The 27,997-nt window shown below is 29.1% G+C and overlaps 1 long non-coding RNA gene across 1 annotated transcript; it reads right to left on the bottom strand.

Annotated features, from left to right (window-relative positions):
• Window positions 1-8,661: 8,661 nt before the first annotated feature.
• On the bottom strand, window positions 8,662-26,499 carry LOC147814112 (uncharacterized). The gene is made up of 3 exons (XR_015432292.1): window positions 26,343-26,499; window positions 21,714-21,849; window positions 8,662-8,784 (listed from the first exon to the last, which is right to left on the bottom strand). It is a non-coding gene; the product is annotated as an uncharacterized LOC147814112 (long non-coding RNA).
• Window positions 26,500-27,997: the final 1,498 nt, after the last annotated feature.

The following is a 27,997-nucleotide window of genomic DNA, read 5'->3' as shown; positions in this document are numbered from 1 at the left end:
AAATTCATCACTGAAAAAAATTCGTGATTACCAATTAATTAATCCATTTTTTATTTACTTACAATATAAAAATCACAAATTATTCTGAAACTAATACTGTTGAAATGTTTAAAACGTTTATGTATATTAGTGGACAGTCCCCTACGTTCAAAATTCGTAGATTCGCAAATGATAAGGTTTTATCATTTATAGAAATGAATAAAGTGTATATCAACATTCCAAAGCGACTAAGATGTATTGCGTATAAGTGAAATTCGTAAGCATTTGTTGAAAAACTATATTAGGTGACGACCCCCTCTAAGTTCAGTGATTACTTTCATTACAAAATATCAATTAAGAGTTCTTAATCAACTCATTAAAATGCTCCATTACGATCTGTAAATAGAGTGTGAAATAACATAATTACTTTGCATTTTTTTCAGAACGAACTCTGTTAAAAAAACATTAGGAATCTTTTATTTAACATACAATTGTGAAATATTAAAAACATGCTGAAAAAATGTAAGGTTGTTATCCTTGGGTTGGGAATAATTTTCTTTCGTTCCCTACATTGAACTTAAATAATTCAAAATGATTGAAGGAAAATAATTAGGGAATTTTTCATTTGGATTTTCAAAAAATTCGCTCAGTTTAATTTTTCAATTGAAGAAAAATATTAGATTAGAGACTCAAAATGATTAAACCAAGAGTGAACTTAAGGGGACCAAAATCTGAAAAATGGGACCAAAACTGAGTACAAAAAGAAAGGTACACAGGCTAGAATAAATGGAAACCCATTTTAGGAACCTTATTTTGTTTTAGTCACGTTGAGATCCGTTTGTCAATCCTTTTGTTCTTGATTTATACCGGAAAAATTTCATTAAATTTTAGTAATTTTGAAATAAAAAATATGAATAATGAGAGAGATTTATTTATTCGTCACGCTCCAGTTATGTATTCTAAATTTTCAGAAAAATAATAGGATTAAAATAATTAGATTTTACTCATTTTAAATAAATTTCAAACCTACCAAACCAGAACCTCTACATACTGATTAAAGCGAAAAAGCAATTAAGTAGGCAAATGTTAAGTAGGCATATGACTTAACATCACAACATGATTATCATGCATATATGCTTATCAGGAATACATATCATGCTTATCATGTTTACATCTCTGAATTTTTAAAATGTCATAATGATCAAAATCTACAATCTACGGCTAAAACGAGGACCAATACCACGCGCCCTTCGTCCCTTTACAGACCGACCTAAGTGGTCACCCACTAGCACACTGACTGCAGCCAGTGATGCTTGTTTTCGGATATTTTTCTGTAAATGAAAAATTCTGTCTCGAGATTCTCAAGTTCAAAAGGAAATATATCTTGAGGGGGGCGGTTGAAGAGTTTCACCCTTGCCATATGAATTGATGCGTGGAGATAGTGAGTTCAAATCCCCATGTAACGCTATATCTTTACTGTCTTTCTCCTGTTTGTGCTATGAGTTCAACTTGAGAAGGTCCCGCAGTGGACTGATCGTTAAGACACGGTTCCCAGCAGATCACCGAAGTCAAGCATCACTGGCTACGGTCAGTGTGCGGGTGGGTGACCACTTGGATCAGTCTGCGTAGGGACCGAGGGTGTGCGGTATTGGTCCTCGTTAAACTGTGCTACCGTAAAGTGCTCGACTTCGCGCGCAAGTCGTCGGGCTACCGAAGCGGGGGTGCCATCCCTTCCGCAGAGGATCAAAATTGTGATGGCATGTCTTCGGATCATCCTCCGGGATGTTTCCCAGACCGTCGCCAATAGCCCATTGTGCAGCTCTAGTGCGACGTAAAGTAACAACAACAGCATCAACTTGAGAAGAGTTCGTAAGCCATTTTTTATATTGATCTCACAAGCCTGCATATGTATGTGAATAACGATATACTTTGGATTTAGGATTTACAGCGAATTGAATTCCAAGTTGAGAAGTCAACTTGGGTTCATGAGTCCTTGAATCCATCCAATTCTCATATCGTGAGGAAGCTAACCAGAAAATAAACCTTGATTTCTACTGTGTCACGGACTCATTGTCAAACAGTAGATCTTAGTCGGGTGTTGTGGAAAAATCAGAAACCACCACTAGATGGCATCATTAATGTGTTGCTGTTGTTGTTGTAGTTCATTTACGTCGCACTAGAGCTGCATAATGGGCACAATGGGAAACATCCCTGAGGATGATCCGAAGGCATGCAATCACAATTTTGATCCTCTGCAGAGGTGATGGCACCTCCGATTCGGTAGCCCTACGACCTGCACGCGAAGCCGAGCACTTTACGGTAGAGCAGTTTAACGAGAACCAATACCGCACACCCTCGGTGCTTTATTAACAGTCAGTTGTAATCGTAACCTTCATAAAAAATGCTTGAAAAAAGATATCGACACATTTTTGTAGTAGTAGTAGTATTGTCCTTTGTCTTGTATTCATCACGTTGATATAATGTGTATTTTTTGTAACTTACCGAATTCTTGGCCCCAAAATATGAGTAAGGATCCTAAATATAGAAATTATGGTCCGACTAGTTCAGGAAGGTAAAGAAAAGTTTGGATCCCTTAATATTAATTTTACTTTCTGCATATATCCCTATAACTCGAACACTTTTTAAGAAACACGAAACATTTTTGAGCACAATTATAATATTTTATTACCCAAAGATAATCCCATGTAAAAAACAATGTTTAATAATTATTAAATATTTATTTGTTGTTATAATTATTAATAATTATTAAATATTAATTAATTAAATAATGGTCCAAAAATATATTGAATTTCATGGTAAATAAATTTTACATCAATTTAAAGTCGCTAATTTTAAATTTAAAAAAAAAATACAAAATTGAACGAAATCGGTCGTATAATTCTTGAGAAATCAAATTTTAAATATATGTCATTTTTTAAAATTGGGCAATAGGAATTATTCGTTCGATTTTGTACAAATTTCCAATTTTTTAATTTAAATTGATATTTTTTTAAAATTATGTAAAAATTCGCAGATCTGAAAATTCGAAATGTTTTTGACTATTCATAATTAAAAAAAAAATTTTTTTTAAAGCTATAAATAACTATAAAAAGTAAGTTTTACATAAAATTATATCTGGATAAGCGTTATTTTACAAAAAAAAACTTTGATTCGCTTATAACAAATTCTCGAGATGTAGCTAATATCGAAGTTAGCTTAAAATTCAAACAAATTGGAATTACGAAACAACTTACATTGAGTTAACAAATAAAAAGAGCTCTTTCATTGTGTCAAATTTCAATTCCGTAGTCGTATTTCAACAGACAGCAGATCAGACCTCATGATATTTTTTACTACAAGTTCAACAGTTAATAAACTCTTGAACTAATGAGTGAATGTTATATTTTTTAAATTCGTCATAATACTTGTACATTTTACTGCTCTCCATCGTAACTTCAAGCTTTTAAATTTTATAATTTTTGCACAACAAAACAAAATGTAACTCGAAAAAAAAAAAGTGAGAAAATTTTTTTCGGAAAGAGACTTAAAATTACAATTACTTCCGAACAAATTTGAATTTTGAAAAAAAATTATGCTTAATTCATGAACAAATATGGTCTTACCAGCAAATCAAGTTTTAACTGAATAATTGCATTTGTGCCATTTGTAAAACGGCCTTATTGGTTCCTCCCTACAAGTTTAACTGTTAATAATTCACGAAATAATTATCGATAGTTATTTTCTTTAATTCATCCTTGTACATTTTTCTACACATCATCGCAAGTTTAAATTTCTTAGCCTAAATAGTTTTTTGTTGCAGAGTAAAACTATTTTTATACAAGAAATATTATTTTTTTTAATAACATGATGCATAAACGTATAAAAAGAAATATATGCAGCTCTTTTAATTTACTGTTTTGTACTTTTAAAAGACATTTGAAACTAGATATCTTGATCTATCCCGCTTTCTTCTAAATGAATAAAACATTACGACCAAAATATATCAAGCATTATTCGTAATTATTAGATCATATTAAAAAGTTTTCATAAGCTATTATCTAGATATCTAGCTGCAAATGCAATACGAATGAGTCTGTTGCTACACATTTTTTTTATTAAATTGATAAATAATTATTTGTCTAGTAAAGATTAATCAAAGTCATTTTTGATCATTATCTATAAATAATTTCCCAGTATCATATAATAAGTTACTTAAAGATAATCCTAAAGCAAGGTTCAATAGTTACGAATGAAACAAACAATGAATAATTACGAACCGAATTAATTGAATTTAGAATTAATCGAATTTATACGTTATTAACTACACTTAAATACAAACCGATTTTAAAGTTTTGTTTTGCTTTCCCAATTATTTTTTAAAGTAATGAATTAAAAAAAATCTTTATTTTACGCAAGATAATTTCTTCGATTATTTACTATGCTTATTTTTTTTATTTTTGCAAGAAATTTTCGTTTCTTATTCTAATCAATACGGAGAAATGCTCACCATTAACTTTATACGCATAAATAGAATATTCAATAACAAAAAATCCAAAAACAATTTAAGAAAAATTATTTAAATTAAATTTCGATTCTAATTTTGTTTAACGCGATTCATTTTGTCATTGATTATTTTTTTTTTAAAAGTAAATACCACCTTTCTATAAAAATGTCCGATATTGAAAGTTTAAATTACAAAATTAAAGAAAAAAAAACTTTTTCTAAAATAAAAATTGCTATTTTTTATCCAATTCCATTTGAGTTGCGATGCCAACAGGATTTTTTTCCCCTATCCAATTTTGCGAACGTATCAAAAACATTATGAATGCAATTAAAAATAAGAAAAATCAGCTAACGGGATTTGAAGCTTGGCGAGGACCTGCTGCGAATCTTAACGCCAATTACCAAGCTAAATTAAGGAAAACTTCAAATTTCAGCTTCAATTAGATGCTTTCATAATGGTATACCAACGCTTACACAAGCCCAGACCATTAAACATTATTAATCGTCATTCATCCGCGCGTAATCGGCCGTGCCAAGAAAAAAAATTAATGATGAATTAGTGTTAAGCAAAATAACTGTTAACGCAGTGTTATTATTAACTTTTTTTAATTATTTTATTCTTTTTTCTTCTTCTCAATAGTATGTAAAATTAACTAATTGCGAAATGTTTTCTCCAAAAACCGTAAGCATTTGCAAGGCTTTTAGAAATAGCATTTATTTATTTTTTTGCCAGGAAAAATGATTATACCCAGCTGTTGCCACTGGTATATGAAAAGAGAAAGAAATTGCAAAGCAATTTTTTTTCCTATGAGTATTCGGGTAAATTATAAAAACAAGAATACAGAAAGTGAGAAAATTAATATGAAAAGAAATAAAGTTAGAGGCTTTCAACCCGGGGTGGGGTGCATAATTTATTAATTTTTGCAAAGCAGTAACTTTTAACTATTGTAAGCAATCAAGAATTTCATTATGCCATTTTTTTTCCTTAAAAAGCAATATTCTACAAATATTTTTTCTTGATAATCATTTTGTTTCGATACATATTCTTTTAAATGAAAATAAATCAAGCAGACTAATAATTAAATACCTTCAGATATCGGTTGGAAAGCTTGAATTTGAAAACATCAAGATTTGCAAAACTACTTTTTGTAAAATTTAAAAGAAATAAAACGAAAATTGTCACGTTCTAACATAACCATACTAAAACACAAAATTAAATAGAAGTTGATAATAAAATAATTTTTTAAAAAACGGCGTTTTTCAAAACGTAGAAAATAGTTTTAATATTTGTCAAAAATAAATGGAATAATGTAGTAATCATCATTTTATTACAAAAACTACATTCACTATTGAAAATTCCTTCTAGAGGTTCTGTTTCCATTTTCAAAAGTTCTTCATTCTAAATTTAAACAGAGTAAAATGTTTTTTTTTCTTATTAAAAACGTAATTTATAAACGAAAATATTTTATTTTATCATTGGTTAATAATCTCAGAAAATAATTAAATTTTTTATGATAGGAAGAATTTGAATGGCTGAGTGCAACATTTTAGCTTGATATGAAAACACCAAAATTTATTGCGTAATAATTTAAATTATTACATTAACACAGAAACCCTTACATGAAACACTGTATCCAAAACACAAATAATAACTTTAAAATAAATGTTAATGCAACAGTGCAGCTTGTTATTTTTTTGTTTCAGATATTTTCATGAATTCAAATTTGGTTTCGCTTATTTTCTTATTCGCTTGTTTCTTTAATCTGTGTTTTGATTCAGAAGGATTAACATTTATGAAATCAATGGCCATGTATCTTCTGCTAGAGAATTATAGAATTCCTCCTGCACAAAACGCTATCGTAACAATACTCAACAAATTCATGCCTCATCTGGAATGGAATCACGTTCCATTCGAAATACTTGAATTTCAATGCGAAAACCAGAGAGACTTGGAAAAGTGGATATGTGAGATTCAGAGGAGGGTAGTCTTTTCTATTAAAGTGCGATGCCAGTTTGCTACAAAATTGTAAAATCCAAACGGAATAAGAATTTATTAAAGTTGCGAAAAATAACTCTTTTCTCTCGGCTTCATTATTTTTTTACCCTGCAAATCATGAGCAGACTCTATGGTTTAAAATTTAAAGTAAATAGTAAATTCCTTCATACTTTATTTTATTCATGGCTACACTAATATATTTATTATAGCTTTTCAGTTTGGAGTGGGAATTATATAACATAATTCAACTGCACATAATATTATGAAGACAAATTTATTAAGTTCTCACTAAAAAAAAAATGGACGAATTCACCCAAACCACTACCAGTTACTCAATATATTACAGATCCGTAATTGTTTTTGAAATTATATCTACATCTTTCCAAATACCCAGACGCTTTTACCCAAACCACTGCCAGTTACTCAATATATTATCGATCCGTAATTGCTTTTTAAATTATGTCTACATCTTTTCAAATACCCAAACTACTGCCAGTTACTGAGCTCTTGCAGAAAGAGTTTTCTTTTGAAAAGTGAAAAAAAAGTACTTTTTTTTCCTACGGAAATTTACGCGTAATATTTGAATTTGTCTTGTTACCGACAAATCTTCAACTAATATAATGTGTGATAGTGTAACAGCTCTCGAGATATGGGGAACGACGCAAAAAGTAAAATTAACATTAAGGAGTCCAAACGTTGAACCGTTCTCCTGACCAAACTATTGGTACCATATTTTCAAGATTGCGGCTCCCCCCTACATTTTGGGTGTCAGAGATCTGAATACGTGGTAAAAAAAATGTATGTTTATTCAAAGAAAGTACGTTTCTGTGCACGATTTCGTAATTGAAATACCGTCTGCACTAATTAATTATCATATTTGAGGTCACCCCCTCGAACCATTAAGATTGAGTCTTAGAACGTGAAGATCCTATCATTAGATCAAAAGTTATTCAGGGTGAACAGCTATTTTTGCGCACTGTACACCTGTACTACTTTATTATCCAACTGATATACATGTCTATATAATTGTTGTTACTCCCATGCTTGCCGAATATGTGTCACACTGATTTATTTTTTTAATGTTTAATACAAATTAATATTCTTTTTTCTCTCTGATATATTTAAATCATTGTGTATCTGACTAATGATTATCCTTAAATTGTAGTCAAAAAAGTCCTTTTTTTCCAATTACTATTTATTCAGAGTATTTTTTGTTGCCTGTGAAATTTGAAAATTGGATTTCTATTCAAGTCACGTGATTCTTAAAAAAATCAATGTTATCTTCAAACTAGCAAGTAAAAATGGTGTAATTTTGCAACGCAAATTAGTATTCAATTTCCACCACCCTAAGTATATAGGATGATAAAAAAAACTAGATGATCAGATTTTTAGAAGATAGCATAAACTACTAAGAATTGTAGTAGTGATTTGGAAATGAAATCCTAACGAGCTGGTAAGGGCTCTTGCATATGTGTTTTGAGGAAGAAAATATGAATTCATCGAAGCAAATTGATATTTCAAGACCATAATCACGAAGTTTCTTGGTAATGAAGTTCTCAAAAAGTTTCTCTATTTGACTAAGGCTCGGAAGCACCAATCTTAGCCACAAAGGTTCGCCGCTTTTAGATGCCCTGAGTATTTTTTCTGCTGGAAGGCTTGTATTTTTGAAATTTCTTCTCCCCTTACATTTTCAAAATCTCCCTAAATAAATAAAAAATATTCACAATGTAATGTTTAGAAACTTGTTTCGATTACCACCTTTCTAAATAATAGAAGGTAAACTATTTCTTTCATTTTTTTGTGACGACTTTTTCACAATTTAAAATTATAATTTCAGTGTAATACATTTTTGATGTAAATAAACTACGCTAAAATTTTGAGAACAGTAATTCTATATTGCAAATACTATTTGTATTTCTTATGCTCAACCAACTCTGTAATTATTAGATTTTAAAATTGATATAAAATTGATTTTAATAATAATAATTCAAACGCTACAGGTATTGGTACTTTTGTACCCGAGTAAGGTTTCTTGCTTCAAGCAATTTAAAGGGAAAAAGCAAAATATATTTTGTCTTCAAAATGAAATTAGACAAATTCTGTACTTATAAGCGAACGAAAAAAGTTAATGAAGTTAAATTCTTCTAATGTAAAATGTAAAATCAAAATATAATGTTAAACAAAAACCAATATTTTTTTTATTGAATCAACCGATTGTTGTAATATTACATTATTCATTTCTAGATTTCATCCATACATTTCTTCAAATTGGCATTCCATGTCCACGTTTTTAGTTCAAAAGCAGGCTAAAATAGAAAACATAATTTAACAGCAATGTACAGCTTGCTTCTAGCTTTGTCATTGTAATGTTAACTATGCTAACTTAACATAAAGATACATAAAATCTAAAATAAACGCGACGATGCCCAGTTGCTTCGAATTTTACGCACGGCAGCATACGCAAGCTAACGTAAAATTGCGAAATATCCCTAATGATTTTAGAAATAAATGAAGTTGCTAAATTGTGACTGCTGCAGTATTAAAAAGAATGAATATTTCAATGCAACCTTTTAATAAGCCATTTTCTTCCCATAAATTCCAATTCCCAATGTAGTCATTTCCCAAGCACTCTCCAATTAATAACACATAAGTCAGCCATAATAAAAAGCCCCCATCCCGATCTATAAAACTCGCACAGGCTGCAATACCCATCCCCTTCTAAACAAGGACGGGGCATAATCTAAAATTCTGAAACACATACCCTCTATCAGAAGCGTCCTTCCGAAGTACTTATACTGCCTTAATCTTTCTTTTCCACGATTAAGGTCGTTCCCCATCTCCCATAAATTTGCATTCCTGGTCACGGAATGATATAAATTAGGATTCCAGACCAATTAAGCGAACCTTATTTTTATGCCACCGTTAATCGGGAGGATTAGGTCTTTACCTTTAGGAAGAATTCGCCGATTTATGACCAGGACTGAAAGAAGGGGACACATTAATGGTTAAAGGGGGGATGCCCCCTCCTTCTTGACATGTAACAGCTAGAGATTCCATCAAAATTATTTTTGGAGTGAAATTTTTTGACAGATTCTGCAACTCTGAAAGGTGATAGTGTTTCCACAAAAGCTGTTGTCATCTATCATTTGTTTTTCCAAACTATCTAAAGATATGGGTTTCTTTGACAAAGGAAGAATACGAAAGAATATGCTTCATAGTTTCTTTTTGTAATATACTTAGATATCCAAAAAAAATTAAGTAAATATATTATTTGGTGTAATGATGATTTCAAAGATGATAAATAAATAGGCTTTTATTCCGTAGACTCGTCATGCTCAGTTAAAATAACTTTAAAAATGCGATATTTTTTACACCTATTGCTAATTTGTCATTTAAAATTAAAGGAATTATGGCCATTTAATGGTAAGCCATATTTTTAAATTGAACAGAAAAGTTTTATGAGGGTTAAACATTCTGATTTATAATTCAACAACAAGTTTGCTATGTGTATTTTGCTATTATACAGTAGAATTTTCGGAACATTGTTAAGTTGTTAACTACCTATTCAGCAATAATGTCAAGAATCAGTTTTGAATGAAAATTTCTATTTACGGTATAGAGTTGCAATTACAGCCCCCCCCCCTCCCCCAAGAGAGGAGGCACAGGTCGCGGTCGAGCGGCACGTCGAGGCTCTTCCGTGTCATTTATTTAAAATCAAGTTTGAAATTACAAGGTATGGCAACATCTCGTGGGCTTACAGTATACCATTTTCAAAATTTACAAAATATTAGTGTTAGAACTGGTAGTAACTGGTGGTAACATCAAAGGCCCTTATAATACTAAAACATAAAAACCACGAATACACTAGTGCAACTAGATGATATATGAACTAGAGGATTGAGATAATGAAGCAATGAATATTGAAAAAACAACAATAGATTAAAAATCGAACAGTCGAAAGATAAAATTTAGGAAAAGGTAAAACAATTATTAGGTAGCAGAAGCTATAAAAGGTGTTAAAATTTAAAAGACCAAATACTGTCAAAAAAGAATTAAAATTTAAAATTAGAGTAGACCTTAAGATAGAAATAAAATCTTTAAAACCAAACATATTAAGATGGCCTAAAGCGTGGTTAAAAGAATTAAAAAGATTAAAAGCGTAGGGGTAAATAATAAAAGATAAAGTTTAAAAGTCTGCGCTGAAACTATAAAAGTTGTTAAGACCCTAAGAGTAGTTTAAAGTGGCTTAAAATGAAGTAATGAGTAAATGTTGAAAGCTAAAATCACTTAGTCGGGTTAAAAGAGGTAGTGCATATAACGAGAAGTAAAAGTACAATTTTAAAACATTGTTAAGGTAAAAAGAGTAAGTTAAAACAGGGACAGCTTCGAGAAGCAAATGAGAAAAATTTTAGTTGGTGTCAATCTGGGCCAGCACTTCTTTGATAAAAGTTTGATTAATGTTCTTAGTAACGTTCCTGCAGGCTAATATAGCATAGATTTGATGTTCGGTGTTAATATTGTCAAAATGGTTGCCACGGAGTTCTTGGAATCTGTTACAGTCTCTGACCAGATGAAGAATGTCTTGTTTTTCATTACAGTATTTGCATTTGTCTGATTTGTTGAAGAGTTTGTTTTAATATTCGCCAAACACCCCATGGCCTCTTGAAAATTGATTCAGATGAAAATTGGCCAGCAGTCTGGTAGTAGGAGGTTTCTTGAAGAATTTATAAATTTGCCGACACTTATCTATTTCAAGAAAAATGTGAATTCATAAAAAAAAATGACGGGCCATACGCAAAGTCGTTTGAAAAAAAGCACAAATTTTTTCCACTTTTCGAATAGAATGCGTAAAGAAGCACTTATTTCGTTTCTTAAAATAGAACTAATTTAAATACATACAAATGTACTAATTCTTGTCTATTTTTGTAAGTGAATATCCCAATAATGGTCTGTTGGCGATAGTCTAAGATTTACGCTTGATGATAACCAGAAGACAATACCAATAGATGCACACTACCGCGATTTAGATAGAAAAGTAGAAGATCCTAACAATCACCCGAACTAAGCAGCGCGCTTCCAAACCGCCCAATTGTGCCTGAACTTTTACAGCACTGAAACCATCGGGGAAACTACAACACTAATACAAAATAGAAGAAATTGTCATTTGATCAGGCACGACAAGGAATTGAACCCTGGCCCAAGTCATAAACAACGAAAAATCTACTCATCATACCAACTGGACAAAACTTAATTAAAGTATTTCAATGTAATTAAAGTAATGTTTGCTTTAAAAGGTTTTTTGTTATATGTATATTTTCAGAGAATATGAAGCTCATATTTTAATTTGAAACCAGTTTTAAAGGAATCGCGCTTTTCAAAACATTTCACAAATTTTTCAAAACATCTGTTCTAATTTTATTCGAATTATGCACTTGAACTTGAGAGTTAAGATAAAATAAAAACAATTTTAAAAATATTCTAAAATATTTTTTTAGCCTTATATAGGTATTTTAAGAGAGTATCACGCTAATATTTCAATATGAATCAAGTTACAAGAAACTCACTTTTCCAATTCTTTTTTTTTTTTAAATCGAAAAATGTTCTTTCTAACATTTGTTCGATTTGTGCTCATATTTTTTTGCATGTTTTGGACAATAACATACAATTTTTTTAAATACTCTATAATTATTTTCAGTCATACAAGGGTATTTTCAGAGAATAAGATACCCACATTTTAAGATGAAACCAAGAATCCTAATTTTCTAAAAAATTACGTGTTTTACACATAAAAAAAAACCATTTAAAAATTTCCTTAAATACCTCTTGTCGTGTATTCTTATTTAAAAAAAAACATATGGAATCCATATTTCAATTATAAATCAACCTTCAGGAAATCCCATTTTTTCAAGAATTTTTTTTAAACGATCAATATCTTGTTTTTTTAATTGTTGTTTGTTTCATACACTGGAATTTGCGTGGCTTGCAATAAATAAGATTTTTAAAATATTTTTAAATATTTTTTTTTCATAAATTGGTAGTTTCGAATAATATGATGTCCACATTTTATTATCTCTCCAGTTTTAAAAGAATCCTTCATTTCAAATATTTTTCAAAAATTCGCAAATTGTCGATATTTGCAAATTGTTGTTTTTCGATATATACAATGGATTTCGCGTATTTCAGACTAAATAAATCTATTTAAAAAAATTTCCTTAAATACTTCCTGTCGTATTGGGCAATTTCAGAGCATTAATAAGTCAAATGTTAAATGTTGAAAGTTTAACAGACGTTTTATGATTTTTGATTGATGCTTGTTATCCATGTCTTATTACCTTTGTTTTAGTATTTCAAAAATTTAGGGAGTTTTGCGTCGATAATTGACAACGATTTCATTTATTTTTAAAAAAGGAATTAGAAATGAAAGTTTCATTCTCTTTACACACGCATATCAATACTCATTTTTTTTTATATATAATTCAAAAGAACCTATCTAGAACGAATTTAATTAACGAAGAACAAACAACTCTGATGAAAAGAAAATTATTGCTTTATCGAAAAAGATGTTCTATTAAACCATCTTTCGAATTTTATTCCGAGTTTGCAATGATTCTTTTTAACGTCATTTTATTACCGAAAAAGACTTTCATTAAAGATAAAAGAAAAATTATTTTTAACTTCCTTACTACTTTAAATTGCAAATTTTAGAAATACACTACGGGTACACCATCCAATTGAAGGAAAAAGGAAGAAGACGAAAGATATTTTCCCATTTAGATTAAATTATAGATATTTTTACCTTAAACAATCATTTTCCAAAAATTGGAATTGCATATTTAATAAAGGTTACAGGTCGTTACAATTTACATTGATGGCTTCATGAATAATTTTTAAAACACAATGCGCAAAAAAAGAAGAAAAAAGCTTAAATACCGTTTTACCTAATTATCGGATTTACCTGTATGAACACTCAGTATAATTCGAAGACCTTACCTTAATTATGCTAATTAACCAGCTTTGACGATATTTTAAGTTTTTAAATCAGACTCAAAAACGTGTGTTCTCCGAATAAACAACTTTTTTTACCAGGTTTAGATTCCTGACCCTCAAAATACAGGGAGAATCTGAAATCTGAGAAATGGAGTTCCGACTGTTTAGCGGTATGGTTTGTCAAAAGTTTCGGCCCTTAATATTTATTTTACTTTTTGTTCTAATTGCAATATCTTCTTGAGAAATTTTTAAGCCTATTGAATTGCAAAATTTGATTAATCCAAAGGTAATGTCATGAAAAAACAAAAAGTAATAATACCTACTAATTGTTTTTTTTTAATATATACATAATTTTACTTAATTACAGTCGTAATTGTAATATTTCGAATTTTTACATCCTTACGAAGAATTCAATTTTATATTGCAAAATATTGCTAAATAGCAATTTTTATTGCAAAATAGCACTTGAGCACGGAAAAATGCATGGTATATACCTACCTAGTTCATAGAAATCCGAAAATAAAAACACAATAATTAATGAGTTTATTATCATTTTTCTAAAATATATAAAATATATTCGAGTTTTTTATTTAAGGCGAATAATGCAATAGAAATCGAAACTGAAAGAAATTTCATCGCGAACAATTCTTAAAAACGATACAGATGTTTGCATTTTTTGAATGCTATTAATTGAATTATTTCAGAATAATTAAATTAAAAAGGTACCAGATATAATTAATATACATCCTTTTTACAAAACCTTCTTCCTCAACAAGTGAGAGCATGCTTATAAAATTAACTATATTTCATTAATATTTATTATTTTATTTTATTCAGTTATAGATATAATTTCCTTACAGTTTTTCTTTTAATTTCTCGAGTATTTCATGAATAAATATCAATTAAATCTTATTTAGAAAAGCGTCACGTTTTATTGATGTCTGTTATCGTTTTTATTGTTCTTTCTTTCTTCTTTTCTCTTCAGCTTTTCAATACTCATATTCAAAATACATAAAATCAAATTTATGCGTAATGCAATTGCATACATGCAGAGAAGAATAAAAATGAGGGAATTATTTTCTGAGTTTTTTTTTCAGAAACATTGTGCTCAATTCCTTAGTGGCATAGTATTCAAAATATATGTTATTTTATGAAAATTTATGATTTAGTATAAATAAAACAGGAAAAATAAATGTTTTTATCTTTTATAATACTTATATCTACACTTTTCGTTACACCATTTATTATCACGAAACTAAAAAAGAACTTAACATGAAAATTTAAAAAAAAAATTAAAAGCTTTAACAAAATTTGAGCTATCTCTTTGTCTAAAATCACTTTTTTAATTCGTTAATCATAACAAAGCCTGTTGATATTCAAATCCAATGTTAGATATTCACATCCGGAATTTTAGTTTTAGTTTTAGATCATAAAATGCAATAATAATCACAATAAGTTTTTTTTCCTTAGAAAAACATGAAGACCTATGGGAAACTTCTCATTAAGTATTCAAGCCTATTATAATTATTGAATTATCCCTTGTAACAAACGGGAGAGGGATTACCTATAAGATGTTCCCTTTAAAATTTCGAATTTTTAAAGCGATGCTTGTTTGTTTGCTTTTTTAACCGTAATGTGTAAATAAAAAGAGTTTCCTGTCTACCCTGTTCGAATTCTTGTATGCTTATCACTCGTCCATGAATGCCTTGTAAACAACATCCCATATTTTAAAACGGCCATTTTTAGACCGATTATACAGGAAAGGTATGTTTTGCAAATTTTAGTTAATAACGATTGCATATAAAATTAATATAGAGAAAATATATGAAATTTAAAATAAATATATAATGATTGAAATAGCTTTATATAAAGCGTATGAAAGTGATTTATGTTGAGCGTACACAAAAATAAATATTTTGCACATATTAATTTTCTAAAAATATCTTTCGTTCATCATAAAAGAAAACCGTTTGCACGATTGCAGAAATAAAACGTGTTTATTCGACCTAGTGGGTATTAGAAGTCTGGATATTTTTTTCTGTATCGAAAAAAAGCTAGGAGTTCATTTTTTTTTCCTGAAAATATTTAATTTCAAGAACAGTCATAAAAATTGAAAGAAAGAAATATGGAATACGAGATGTTTTTCTTTTATTTTCTATAATATTTCTAAAAATTTATGAATGAATTAAAGAATTCGACTTTAAAAGATAAATTTAAGATAACAAAGAAAATAGGAAATTTAATGTAAAAATATTCAATGTTGAAATGAGAGATATTCTTTAACCTGGGAAGAGATATGTTAAAAAATTCCTTCACAAAAGATGAATTTAAAGTTACAAAAATAATTTTAAAAAGGAAAATAAATTGCTTGGATGAGAGATGTCCTTTATCTTCTGTACAATTTCTGAAAAAGAATAAATATATTTAAAGTACGTCACTACAAAAAAAATCAGTTTAAAATTACAAAATTATTTACAAAAATTAAAATAATAAAATGTCAATGGATCAAATCGAAATGGATCAATCAAATGAAAAAAGTTTGACTTCGAAAGGTAACTACAAATAAAGAGAGATAAAGTGTTTGTATGATCCCTTCATACGATATCTAAAAGTGGATCCATCAATTATAAAAGATTCCACTTAGAAAATTAGTTTATAATTACAAAATTAATTATAAAATTTTAAAAATTTAAATATTTTGATGAGATATATTTTTTATCCTTTACAAAATTTCCAAAACTGGATCAGACTATTAAAAAAATCGACTGTTGATGCTGTTGACAAATGTCAAACTTTGAGCCTGTCAAACATCGCCATTAGCTCACGAATAGAATATTTTTTAGCAGTTCTTTACTATTTCTGAGTTCTTCTCAATTGTTCAGGTGATCTGCCGAAAACTTGTCCTAAGTCGCATAAACTACTCAAGGTAAACTCTATAAATTTAAAACGGAGCAACTAAGCAGGCAAACCATGCCCAGTCAAAAGTTTAAAATTTGCAACTGCTGCTGATCTAAAGAAAAAAGAGTCAACTTCAAAAAATGAATTTTAAAAATTACAAAAATAACTATTAAGAAAATTAATTTAGTGTTTTGGTAAGATATGCCCTTTACCTTGGGTAAAATTTCTAGAAGTAGATCAAACAATTAAAAAAGATCCAACTTCAAAAAAAAAAAAATCGAAATTACAAAAATATAATTATGAAAGTTTTTTTAAAAAAAATTTTGAATTATCGATTTTTTTTCACCTTTTTATAACTTCTTTAAGTAGATCCATCAGTTAATATGATTTAATTACAAAAAAATAAATTTAAAGTTAAAAAAAAATTATAGAAATTAAAATATTTCAATATTGTCTTTCATCTTTTTTACAATTTCTAAAAGTAGATCGATCCATCAATTAAAAAGATTCGACTTCAGAAAACAGGTGAAAAAAATTGGGTATATTTGTCGTGCCATTCGAAATTAGATGATTATAAATTTTGCAGTAATTTCATAATACCTAATCACCCACAACATCGATTTAAATTACGTCAGAAAAAAAAAATTTAGTTTTCAGCCTATCATTTCCTATTTTCTTTCTTTCCTCAAGATTTTTAAAAAAAAATCATCTAAGAAAATGCAATCTGTAAATGAAAGGAAAAGTTTTTGTATTGGAAATATTGTCTTTTGCAGGTTGAGGAGGGGGGGGGGAGGGAGAAGTTTCATCCAAGAAACATATTCCAGGGCATTATTTTTTGTTAAGAAAAATGAAAAAAATGACCCTTCCGCCATTACATTTTAACATATTTTTCTTTTTCTTGAATTTTCAAGCAGCCTTCAAACCATTTTCCCCTTTTTAGATTCTGGAGCTTATGGTGAATTTGCTTGAAGATTCCCTTTCGCTTAAAGTGTAGAAAACTAAAATAATGCTTTGGTAACAGGGCGCCCATTCATTTTCATTTCATTTGTAGGGGAAAACTTTGAAAGAGAGAGGAAAATTTTCATAATATCATGGAGTAGGCGAGGAAAAGGCCAGGGGAAAGAGGGATTATTGACTTTGCGAGCTAATATGGGGCCAGTATATTCACTCTCTTCTGTCTTTCAGGCTAAAACCACCACGGTTTGTTTGCACTCGCTAATAAAGCTTTCTGAGCTACACTTTTATGCTAAGTCAAGATATTCACCGCCATTTTTGGACTTCAGGATATTAAATTTGGCGATGTTTAATGTTACACGATGTTTAATTTTTAAAAAACACCGCCGAAAAAAAATCACTAGTGCGAACAATAAAATCTAGAACTGCATTAATTAGATCATGCGACAATTACACTAATTGATTCCGTATTCTGTTTGTAAATAAATTCGTTTTATAAAACCGGTATCTTTCGCTCTTAATATTGCTACGAAAAACTGATATGAACTTAACTGAATAACTAACTGGATGATGGTTTCAAGAGATTCTAAAAAGACGGGATTTTTAGAGTTAGCAACATGTTATGGTCAGCTATGTGTAGAAATGTTGGATTGAGACTTAGCTGAAGATCGAAGTGGATGATATCAATTGACTTTCTGAAACAGCAGGGTATTTAGAGTTAAAGACCATGTTATGGCCCCAAGGGCGCCGGCAGCAGGGTGCACCCCCTGGCTTTTTTTATAAAAAAATAAATAAAAAAATTAAAGAGATACAGAAAAGCAATTTTGTTATAAAATGTTTTTTTATTAAAAATATTTTTATTCAAAAATAAATAATTAAGTAATTATTGATACATAACAATTAAAAAATTGTTTAATCAAACAGGAATTGTAATCGTCTTGTTTGCTGTCCAAATCTGTTTATAACTTTTTCAATGAATTCTGAGTCATCTTTAATTATTTTCTTATGCACACTGAGCATGCACGAACTTGGCAGATATCTAAGCTATATTTTTAAATTTCCTTTAATAAAATATAAATAATATTACATTTTCTATTAGTTATTCAGTTTAACAAAGGTGTATAACACGAACTGACTTCTCACAACTGTAAAACTTCATCAACACAATAAATATCAATATTAAGCGTGCACAAATACGTTAGTATACGAAACCACTGTTTTTAGTCATTTGTGTTTCAATGCCAGCGCCGTCAATACAGTTTATCGTGGCAAAATTTACAAGCACTAGAAATTCGTACTTTTTTTAAAATATCTTGTTAACAATGAAGAAATGTATCTTGAAAAATAACAGATGGAAGTATATGCAATAACAAAACAAAATGTAATAACAGAATATTTTAATTTTTTTTTTTGAGGGGGGGGTAGTTTGTAAGAGGGTTGTACCCCCTTTTATATTATTCTGCCGGCGCCCTTGTATGGCGCCATGTGTGCGCAAAAAATTCAAAGTGGGACTTAACTGAAAAATTTAGTAACACGTTAGTATACGAAACTACTGTTAGTACTTATTTGTGTTTCAATGCCAGCGCCATCAATACAGTTTATCGTGGCAAAATTTACAAGCACTAGAAATTCGTACTTTTTTTAAAATATCTTGTTAACAATGAAGAAATGTATCTTGAAAAATAACAGATGGAAGTATATGCAATAACAAAACAAAAATGTAATAACAGAATATTTTAATTTTTTTTTTTGGGGGGGGGGGTAGTTTGTAAGAGGGTTGTACCCCCTTTTATATTATTCTGCCGGCGCCCTTGTATGGCGCCATGTGTGCAAAAAATTCAAAGTGGGACTTAACTGAAAAATTTAGTAACACGTTAGTATACGAAACTACTGTTTGTACTTATTTGTGTTTCAATGCCAGCGCCATCAATACAGTTTATCGTGGCAAAATTTGCAAGCACTAGAAATTCGTACTTTTTTTAAAATATCTTGGAATATGTAGGGTTTAAGAACACGTTATGTGTAGCTATGAGTAGAAAAGTTGAAATGCAATTTAACTGAAGTACTTGGTGCATGATGGTATCAAGTGACATTCTAAAAATGTACTTTTAAGAATGTCAGTTGTGTGTAGAGAACTAATTTTTTTTTCTCTCGGGAAATTAAATAAAGCATTCATGGAAAAAAAAATTGACAAAGGAAGCTTATTGCTGTTGTCACATTTTCTATAGTCTATGTTCCTAAATTAACATTGTCTCCCGATTCCCTCTAAATTCTGCAATTCGTCATAAGATCATTAAGATTATAAAATATTTTTATTCATTCAACCTTTATCTCATGTTTCCGTATTCTTAACTTTTTCCCCAACTTTCTTATTCTTTTACCTCACACTTCCGATTTCAGCTAGGGTAGTTATGAAGCGTAACTAAAGCTACAATTATTAAATTTCCATTCACTATTGTATAAGAAATGTAAACTGGAGTGAGAGTTTTATTTCTGAGAGTTTTCCTATGTGAAAAATTAAGTTTCATTGCTTTTAACAGTACATACATTAGTGTTTTATGTATTAAAGTTAATTTTTTGCAATAAATATTTTCGAAATCCAAAAATTGTTTTATGTTTTGATGATTTATGTTATGCTAAATAGTATTAAAACTAACCTCGCTGAGCAAGTGATAAACACTGCTGAAATAACTGTTAAATCTGATGTGTTCACGATTTAGTTTGCGGTGGGAGATAATTTTATTTCAAGAGAATATGTAAATGTGCCGAGCTTCATATTAATTTAATTGCGGTCATTTGTTTGAAATATTTGAAAATGTGCCTTAAAGGAATTCTCTCAACTCGTTTCCCAAATGACAGTATAATAACCACAAATTGAATTGTAATTACTCTCATAATAATAAAAGCTTATATGGTTCATAGAAAACATTTCGAGTCACACAAACATAATGTTCTAAAGTTAGTTTTATACCCAGTAAGCTTTTGAAGTGACCATTTAAAATTCGAGATTTCTCAAATCTTCAAATTAAACACCTCTTATAAATATCAAGATGATGTTTATCATAATGATATTCAAACAGTGTAAGCGTGTGATTATTGACATGACATTTGTTTTACTTTTTTATATTTTTTGGCACCAAACTCGGAGAACAAAATCGCCAATTGGGTTAAGTACAAAATATTTTCAATTACCCTGAAGCCTACGTCGTGTTGATGGTATTTAAAAACAAAACTACAATGATCTTTAATAGATTAACATCAATGTTAAGTGCTTCAATGTGTTTCAATTTTTTTAAAAGATTTGTGAAAAACTCTCACTGAAAAGCCGTTTCTTCTTGGCTTCAATCTTGGAGGAAAAAAATAATTGGATTGACTTCAGATTTCGTTCCGTTTTGCTGTTTGTGATATTTAGAAACAAAATTTCACTTATCTTTCATAAATTAACACCAGTATTAAAACTTTTAATGCGTTTTAGTTGTTCTAAAAGATGCTGTAAAAACCATAACAAAAGTCTCTTTTTTTTCTCTTTTTCTTTTTTTTTTGTACCTTGGAGTAAAAATAGTAGCCTAAAAAGAAAGTGGCATCCTTACTTTATCAAAATTATCATAGTTTGTAAATTCAAAAGAAGGATAAGGTATACTTTGCGCTACGGAGACTAAAGCAAAAATAAAGCACAGATAAAAATGCAGAAATGGACATTCTGCACTACTTTTTTGTGCTTTATTTCAAGTTGTTTTTTCTCTTTTTTTTTCTTTTTTTGCTTTAATTTGTACAATTATTCAAATTTGCTTTTAAAAAAATACTTTCTAGTTTTTCTAATTTTTTTTCTTCTAACTTTTTGTTTTATGTTGATATATTTCTAATTCCTGGCTTTATGTTTATTAAATTTTGTTGTGTTACGGTTTAGTACGTTGAATGTGCGTATTAAAAATTTAGTTTACGCTGCTTAATTAAAATTGTGAAAGTGTCTTAGATAATTTTTTTCATTAATAAAACAACCAAAAGTAAACACTTAGGAATGTAATTAAGCATTTTTTGAAAAAAACAACTGATTTATGAAAGTATATTTCATGTATTTTCTCTTTATCTCTTTAAAGAAACATTTGTTGATTTATGACAGTGTATTATTTATATTTTCACATTAAAAGTTACTGGAGGATTTACTAATGTAAACACTCGCTGACTTATTAAAGAGTGTATTAATACATTTTTTCAGTGAAAAAATCGTTTTGTTTTATGAATGCATTTTCTAATTAAAAAATTACATATTAAACATAATACATGCATTTTATCAATTAAGAAACATCTGTTGATTTATAAATGTATAATACGTATATTTTTCCGCTAAAAAACCACCAAACTATTAGCATGTTTTTAACTTAACCTAAAGTCTTACCTTTTACTTACGGCGCTTAGAATGATAAAACTTGCTCTTCTGGCTCATCAGTTGTACCAGCCGGTTAAAATCTGCCATTCTCTTTGAAAATATTTCACCCCTTACAACTTGTGAAAGTTTGAAAAGCCTATAGTGCCTTGCAATGAAAAAGAAAATAATATTTTGAGTGCTTCACGACCGTTTCCGAGAAAAAATGCTTGACAATTATTTTCTTTCCCCTGCCCTAATATACTATCAAATACATTAAAATAGAATTTCAGAAAATTTAAATTAAAAAAAACCCTTGGCGAAATTACCCTTGGTGAAATTGGCGACTTATGTTTGGCGCCATTCCTGTTTGCGTGGAACACCGTGGTAACAGGAATAACTGCCAAAACATAATGTAATTTCAATAAAACATTGGAAAATTTGAACAAAACATCGGCCAAAACTTTATAAAACAGCAATGAACCCAATATAAGCAAAATTAATACACCCAATAAAAATGCATTTTGAATCGAAACCAAATTTTTATGGAGTGAGCACAGAAAGAAAAGGAAAAAAACAACTCACTTCTTCATTAAGCTTGAATATCCTTAGATTTAGGTGCACAGAATTCTCTAATGGCAGTTAGATACTGTCTTAATTTATCATGAATGGAATAGACATTTATCATGTGTACCTCCATCGCCACATAAATTCAACGAAATACGAATCGAAAAAGGCGTCTGTGGCACCAGATTGGCGGTGACAATTTTTTCTAAAGTTCCTTTTTATGACTGCCCACATACCTTCGATCTTATTGATCAGAAGCAAAAGTAACCTTACCAGCCGGTATCTAACGTGGAACTAACGGACCTCTGAAATTACATATACCATTGAACATTTAAAACTAACGCTGAAATCTAAACCAATCAGAATCACGATTGGGTTTCAACATCACCCAGCTTGGTGATCAACCGTTATCACAACTTGGCGAGAAAGAAGAGGCACCCTCAAATATAGTCTACCCAAAAAATGCATGACAATTATTTTCGTTCCCCTGTCGTAATACTATCAACTCTAAAATAGAACTTTTCAGAAAATTTAAATTAAAAAGAATTTATTCTTGAAAAAGCTTTTTCATTTGCAATATGTGGTATACATAAAAATACCAAATACATTAAAATCTCGATTTTGAATTTTTGGTAGCTGTTGTTGATTGTCATTGCGCGGCAATATATGGCGCGTTTACTATTACAACAATAGTTACCACATAATATGCTTGAAAATTCGAGCTGTATTCTAATGCAATGAAACAAAATTTTAAAGATGTGAGTTTCTTTTTTTCTTTTTTTAATTGTACATTTAAAAATTCTTTCTCTTTCTTCGCGACCGCAGAAACATAAATGATCTGTTTCAACAATCGTTATCACATTCCATTCATAAATTCGATCGTTTTCCTAATATCATTCATTCATTCCATCCCCCCCCAAGAGACTGAATTAAATAATTCCTTTTTACTTTTGGTTTCGATTTTGTAATCTAGTATAAAATTCGGTTGAAAGTAAAAAAGGAGAAGTGAAAAATCGCCTGTAAGAATTTTCACTTTAAATGAATGTCTTCTGATAAAAAAATAAACTAAATTATACAACCACTTTCGATAATGGTTTCTTGAATGCATCATTTAAGAAAAGATCCCCGAAATGAGTTTTTCTAAAGAGATTTTATAACTGAAAGTTAATAAATATATCTCAACGTCACGCGTTATTTCATACAAACGAAGTTTTCATTTAAAAATGTCAATGGATGGCAACCCGTAATTTTGATAAGACTATATGTCCATTTTTGAAAATGAAAGATATGATTTTTTATTTTAAAAAAGGGTTGTTCTATTTTGTTTAAACACTAGAGATCTTTGTGGTTTATTCAGGACCATAGAGACAGCTTTTAACCAAATGATATTATTTGTACTTTATATTTAGAAATAAACAAAACTTTTATCTAGTAAAAACTTTTTTTTTGTATATTCGTTCCCCATATATAGGTGATTCTTCAAAATTTTAACAGTTTTAAATCTCAAATTCCTAACACTGTAAGTGCTTTAAATAATCTAAAAAAAATTATACTTAATTTCTATACGGAATTTAGCAACTGAAAAATAGAGCTCACTTTAAAATGATGTTGGATGTCCATCGTCTGGTTCAGAAAATGCCGCATACCTGCCAACTTTTATTTATATATTTAACTTTTATTTATATAATTTTATTTCTATATTTAAAGCGGTAGTAAAATTTATGCTTCCTATATATTTCTTTCCTTTATAAACTTTTAATTATTATCCAGTAAATTAACCAAATATCAAAAGTATTAGCCAATTTTCAAAATTCTCATCCAAAGACAGATCATAACAATTTTTTATTTTTATGATTGATTAATTTTTTATTTGATTTTTTATGATTGATTTTTTCCTATAGAAAACTTCAAATCCAAACACGAATTTACAATCAAAATAAAATTAAAATAAATTTAATTATTTCATAAAATGCAAATTCGAATCGAGATTCATTTTGTTGAATAGGATTAATTGAGTAATGAATGTTAGAGAAGATGAAAAATGTAGATGTTGTTTTATCGTCTTTGAATAAAGTTGTAGGTTAGGGTTGATTTTAATTTATGGGTTGATTGGTTCTGGGTTAATAGATTACGTCTAATTTTTGATAACTGCTTAGACTAGAGCAGAAATACAAGGATAAATCCGAAGCAAAATTATGTTATTATCACGTTGTTGTATTGTATTGTTACAATTTCGAGAAAGCATATTTTCTGCAAAACTAGTTGTATAATAATATGCATCTTGCTATCATTTAATTTCTTTCATTCACACAAAGCGGAGGAAATAATTTTTTCACGTGATCCGTCAAAGAACAAATTACCATGAAATACAGATTGTATTTTATGGTAGTTTGTCTCATCCTTACATAATCTCTCTTGTTGCTTAATGCTTACATTATCTGGACTTAATATAATTCTAATTGGTTATGCAACGTATCTAAAGGAAATTACTGTTATCGAATTACAAATACAGGATTTGTTCAGAAAAATTTCTTTTGAACTTTTTTTTCATGATTTAGAGGAATATTTATTCTTCTTTTCTTTAGAAAAATCATTCGTCTATATTTTTGCCATAACACAATTTTGTTGGTGAATTAACGATTTTATCGCTTTATTTTTAAAATATTTGCAGTCTAATCCATAACAGCACCGTTTTATCATCTTAAGAGTTTAAATTTCCAAAAAATATTTTTAAATTGCTTGTAGTCTATGCGGATTCATTGAAACACCTTTTTATCATCTTAAAATTCGAAATTTCTAAATTATTTTTAAATTACTCATTGAAACACCTTTTTATCATCTTAAAATTTGAAATTTCCAAATTATTTTCTAACTACTTGTAGTCTATGCGGATCCATAAAATCACCTTTTTATCATCTTAAAGCTTGAAATTTCCAAATTATTTTCAAATTACTTGCAGTCTATGCGGATCAATAGAATCACCTTTTTATCATCTTAAAATGTGAAATTTCTAAATTATTTTCAAATTACTTGTAGTCTATGCGGATCCATAGAATCACCTTTTTATCATCTTAAAATTTTAAATTTCCAAATTATTTTTTAATTACTTGTAGTCTACGCGGATTCATTGAAACACCTTTTTATCATCTTAAAATTCGAAATTTCTAAATTATTTTTAAATTACTCATTGAAACACCTTTTTATCATCTTAAAATTTGAAATTTCCAAATTATTTTCTAACTACTTGTAGTCTATGCGGATCCATAAAATCACCTTTTTATCATCTTAAAGCTTGAAATTTCCAAATTATTTTCAAATTACTTGCAGTCTATGCGGATCAATAGAATCACCTTTTTATCATCTTAAAATGTGAAATTTCTAAATTATTATCAAATTACTTGTAGTCTATGCGGATCCATAGAATCACCATTTTATGATCTTAAAATTTTAAATTTCCAAATTATTTTTAAATTACTTGTAGTCTACGCGGATTCATTGAAACACCTTTTTATCATCTTAAAATTTGAAATTTCTAAATTATTTTCAAATTACTTGTAGTCTATGCGGATCCATAGAATCACCTTTTTATGATCTTAAAATTTGAAATTTCCAAAGGAATATTTTCCCTATTACTTTCTAACAGACATTCTATTTTGTTTTAAAATAATTCACGAAAATATTTACGTTTGTAGTAATTTTTTAAACCCAGTTTTTAATTTTAACTACTCAATCATATTTTTAATCACTCTCGCAACTCATGTTTATTCGTTTGTTTTTCAGATATTTAGATATTATGCATACATTTTATCAAGCTTAAAATAGCTTAGTACTATTTTATTTGATTTTCATTATTTCAATGAAATAGCTTAACTAAGGTATTTTATACTTTATTTTACTCCGGCACAAAAGAGACTCTTCATTCTTTAGTGCTTAGTACTTTATTAATAAGATAATTTTAATTTAAAAAACCCTTGCCTAGCGTTTTCATCTGATCAATAATTTTCAGCTCTTTTTCTATCAAGAAAATACATTGCCTGAACAACTTACGAAAAATTTTAAAAGGACTTAAGAATAAATTAGTACAATATAACTTACAATGCAAATTCTTTAACTTTGTTTATCTTCCATTAATATTTCACAAACTTAAGATAATTTAGAGAGACTTTTTCAGAATATAATAAATTTAACAATGTCATATTCATGAGATGTAAGAACGCTGAAACAATGTTTAATCCAGATAATTAGATTTTCTAGACAATCCAATTGCATTTAAATAAAAACAATATTATGTTGTAATATATTTATATGTGACTGAAGTATTTCTTTTCAAAACGCTTTTGAGATTAAACGTCACAAACAATGCCGTTTTATTTGAAATTCACATTTCACAATTACAAACTCAATTCTTCAGACAAATTTGTTTTGATAAAAACCAGCTCTTTACGCAATAAAAGATTTATTGCAACATTTTAAACAAACAATTTTTCTTAAAACATTATGTTATCTCTCCAGTATTACAAAGAGTTAAGATATGCCAAATAAAATAAACATAGTTGTAAACATAAAAGCTGGGATATTAAATAAGAACAATATTTTCCTACGAAACGCTCTTGTCATAACGATGTTACATTTAAGAATTTACAGTATTTACAAACTAAATAAAGTGCATATTCCTCTTTTTGGAAAATTAAAAATAATTACATAAACATAAAAGACTCATTTACGAAATTTTTAAAGGCTATGCATATAGAATGATTCAAGACAAAAATATACATTTTTGATATTTCTGCACAAATATTAAGCTTAACAATTACACATTTCTCGATTTTAAATAAATATTGTTCAGAACTTTGAAGAGAAAAATCGTCTATCCCAAATTTCTTAAATATACACGATATTCTTTAAAGGTTGCCCTTCATATAAATAAATTAGAATCCTAATCATAAAGGAAGATTACACACTTTTATACACTTTTCGATAGCAAATTTACATTTAAATGAGGAAAAAACAAGAACGCTATCTTGATCTAAATAATTAGTCATAAAAAAAAACGAATAAAATATCAAAATGCGAAAGATTGTTAGTTTTAACTCTAAATCAAATTTAATAATCGTATTTCTTTCTGATTTCTCTAAGCATAACATATTTTGCACACTTGTTTTTTTCAATTGTGATTTGCAAGATTTCGATAGCATTTTGTTTGCTTGCTTAAATATTAATTTGCGACTATAAATTTTATTTAAACATACTCATTTTATTCAAATTGAAAAGGAAAAAAAAAGTACATTAATTATATATAAATATATTATATACACCGAAGAGCCATTACATTATGACCACCCTGCTAATAACATGTAGGACCACCTTAAGCCCTCAAAACTGCTAACACCCGCCGTGGCATTGATTTCACAAGGTGCTGATAGGTAGTCTGAGGTATCTGGTACCAAGCACTCACCAACTGGTCCTGCAATTCCCTCACATTGCGAGGTGGTAACGTGACAGCACGAATTTGGTTTTCCAAGTAGGACCACAAATGCTCTATTGGATAAAGGTCAGGTGAATTTGGGAGCCAAGACATGACTTGAAAGTCACTGGAATGTTCCTCGAACCAATCCATGACGATTCATCCCTTATGACATGATGCATTATCCTGTTGGTAAACACAATCCCCCGCAGGAAAAACTGTTGCCATGAAAGAGTGAACCTGGTCTGCAACTACGTTCAAGCAGCTTACAGACGTCAGGGATTGT

This window comes from Parasteatoda tepidariorum, chromosome 3 (genome assembly GCF_982258835.1).
Source record: "Parasteatoda tepidariorum strain Cologne lab strain chromosome 3, Ptep-v5.0, whole genome shotgun sequence".
NCBI lineage: Eukaryota > Metazoa > Arthropoda > Arachnida > Araneae > Theridiidae > Parasteatoda > Parasteatoda tepidariorum.
This window is presented reverse-complemented; position numbering and strand designations above follow the sequence as displayed.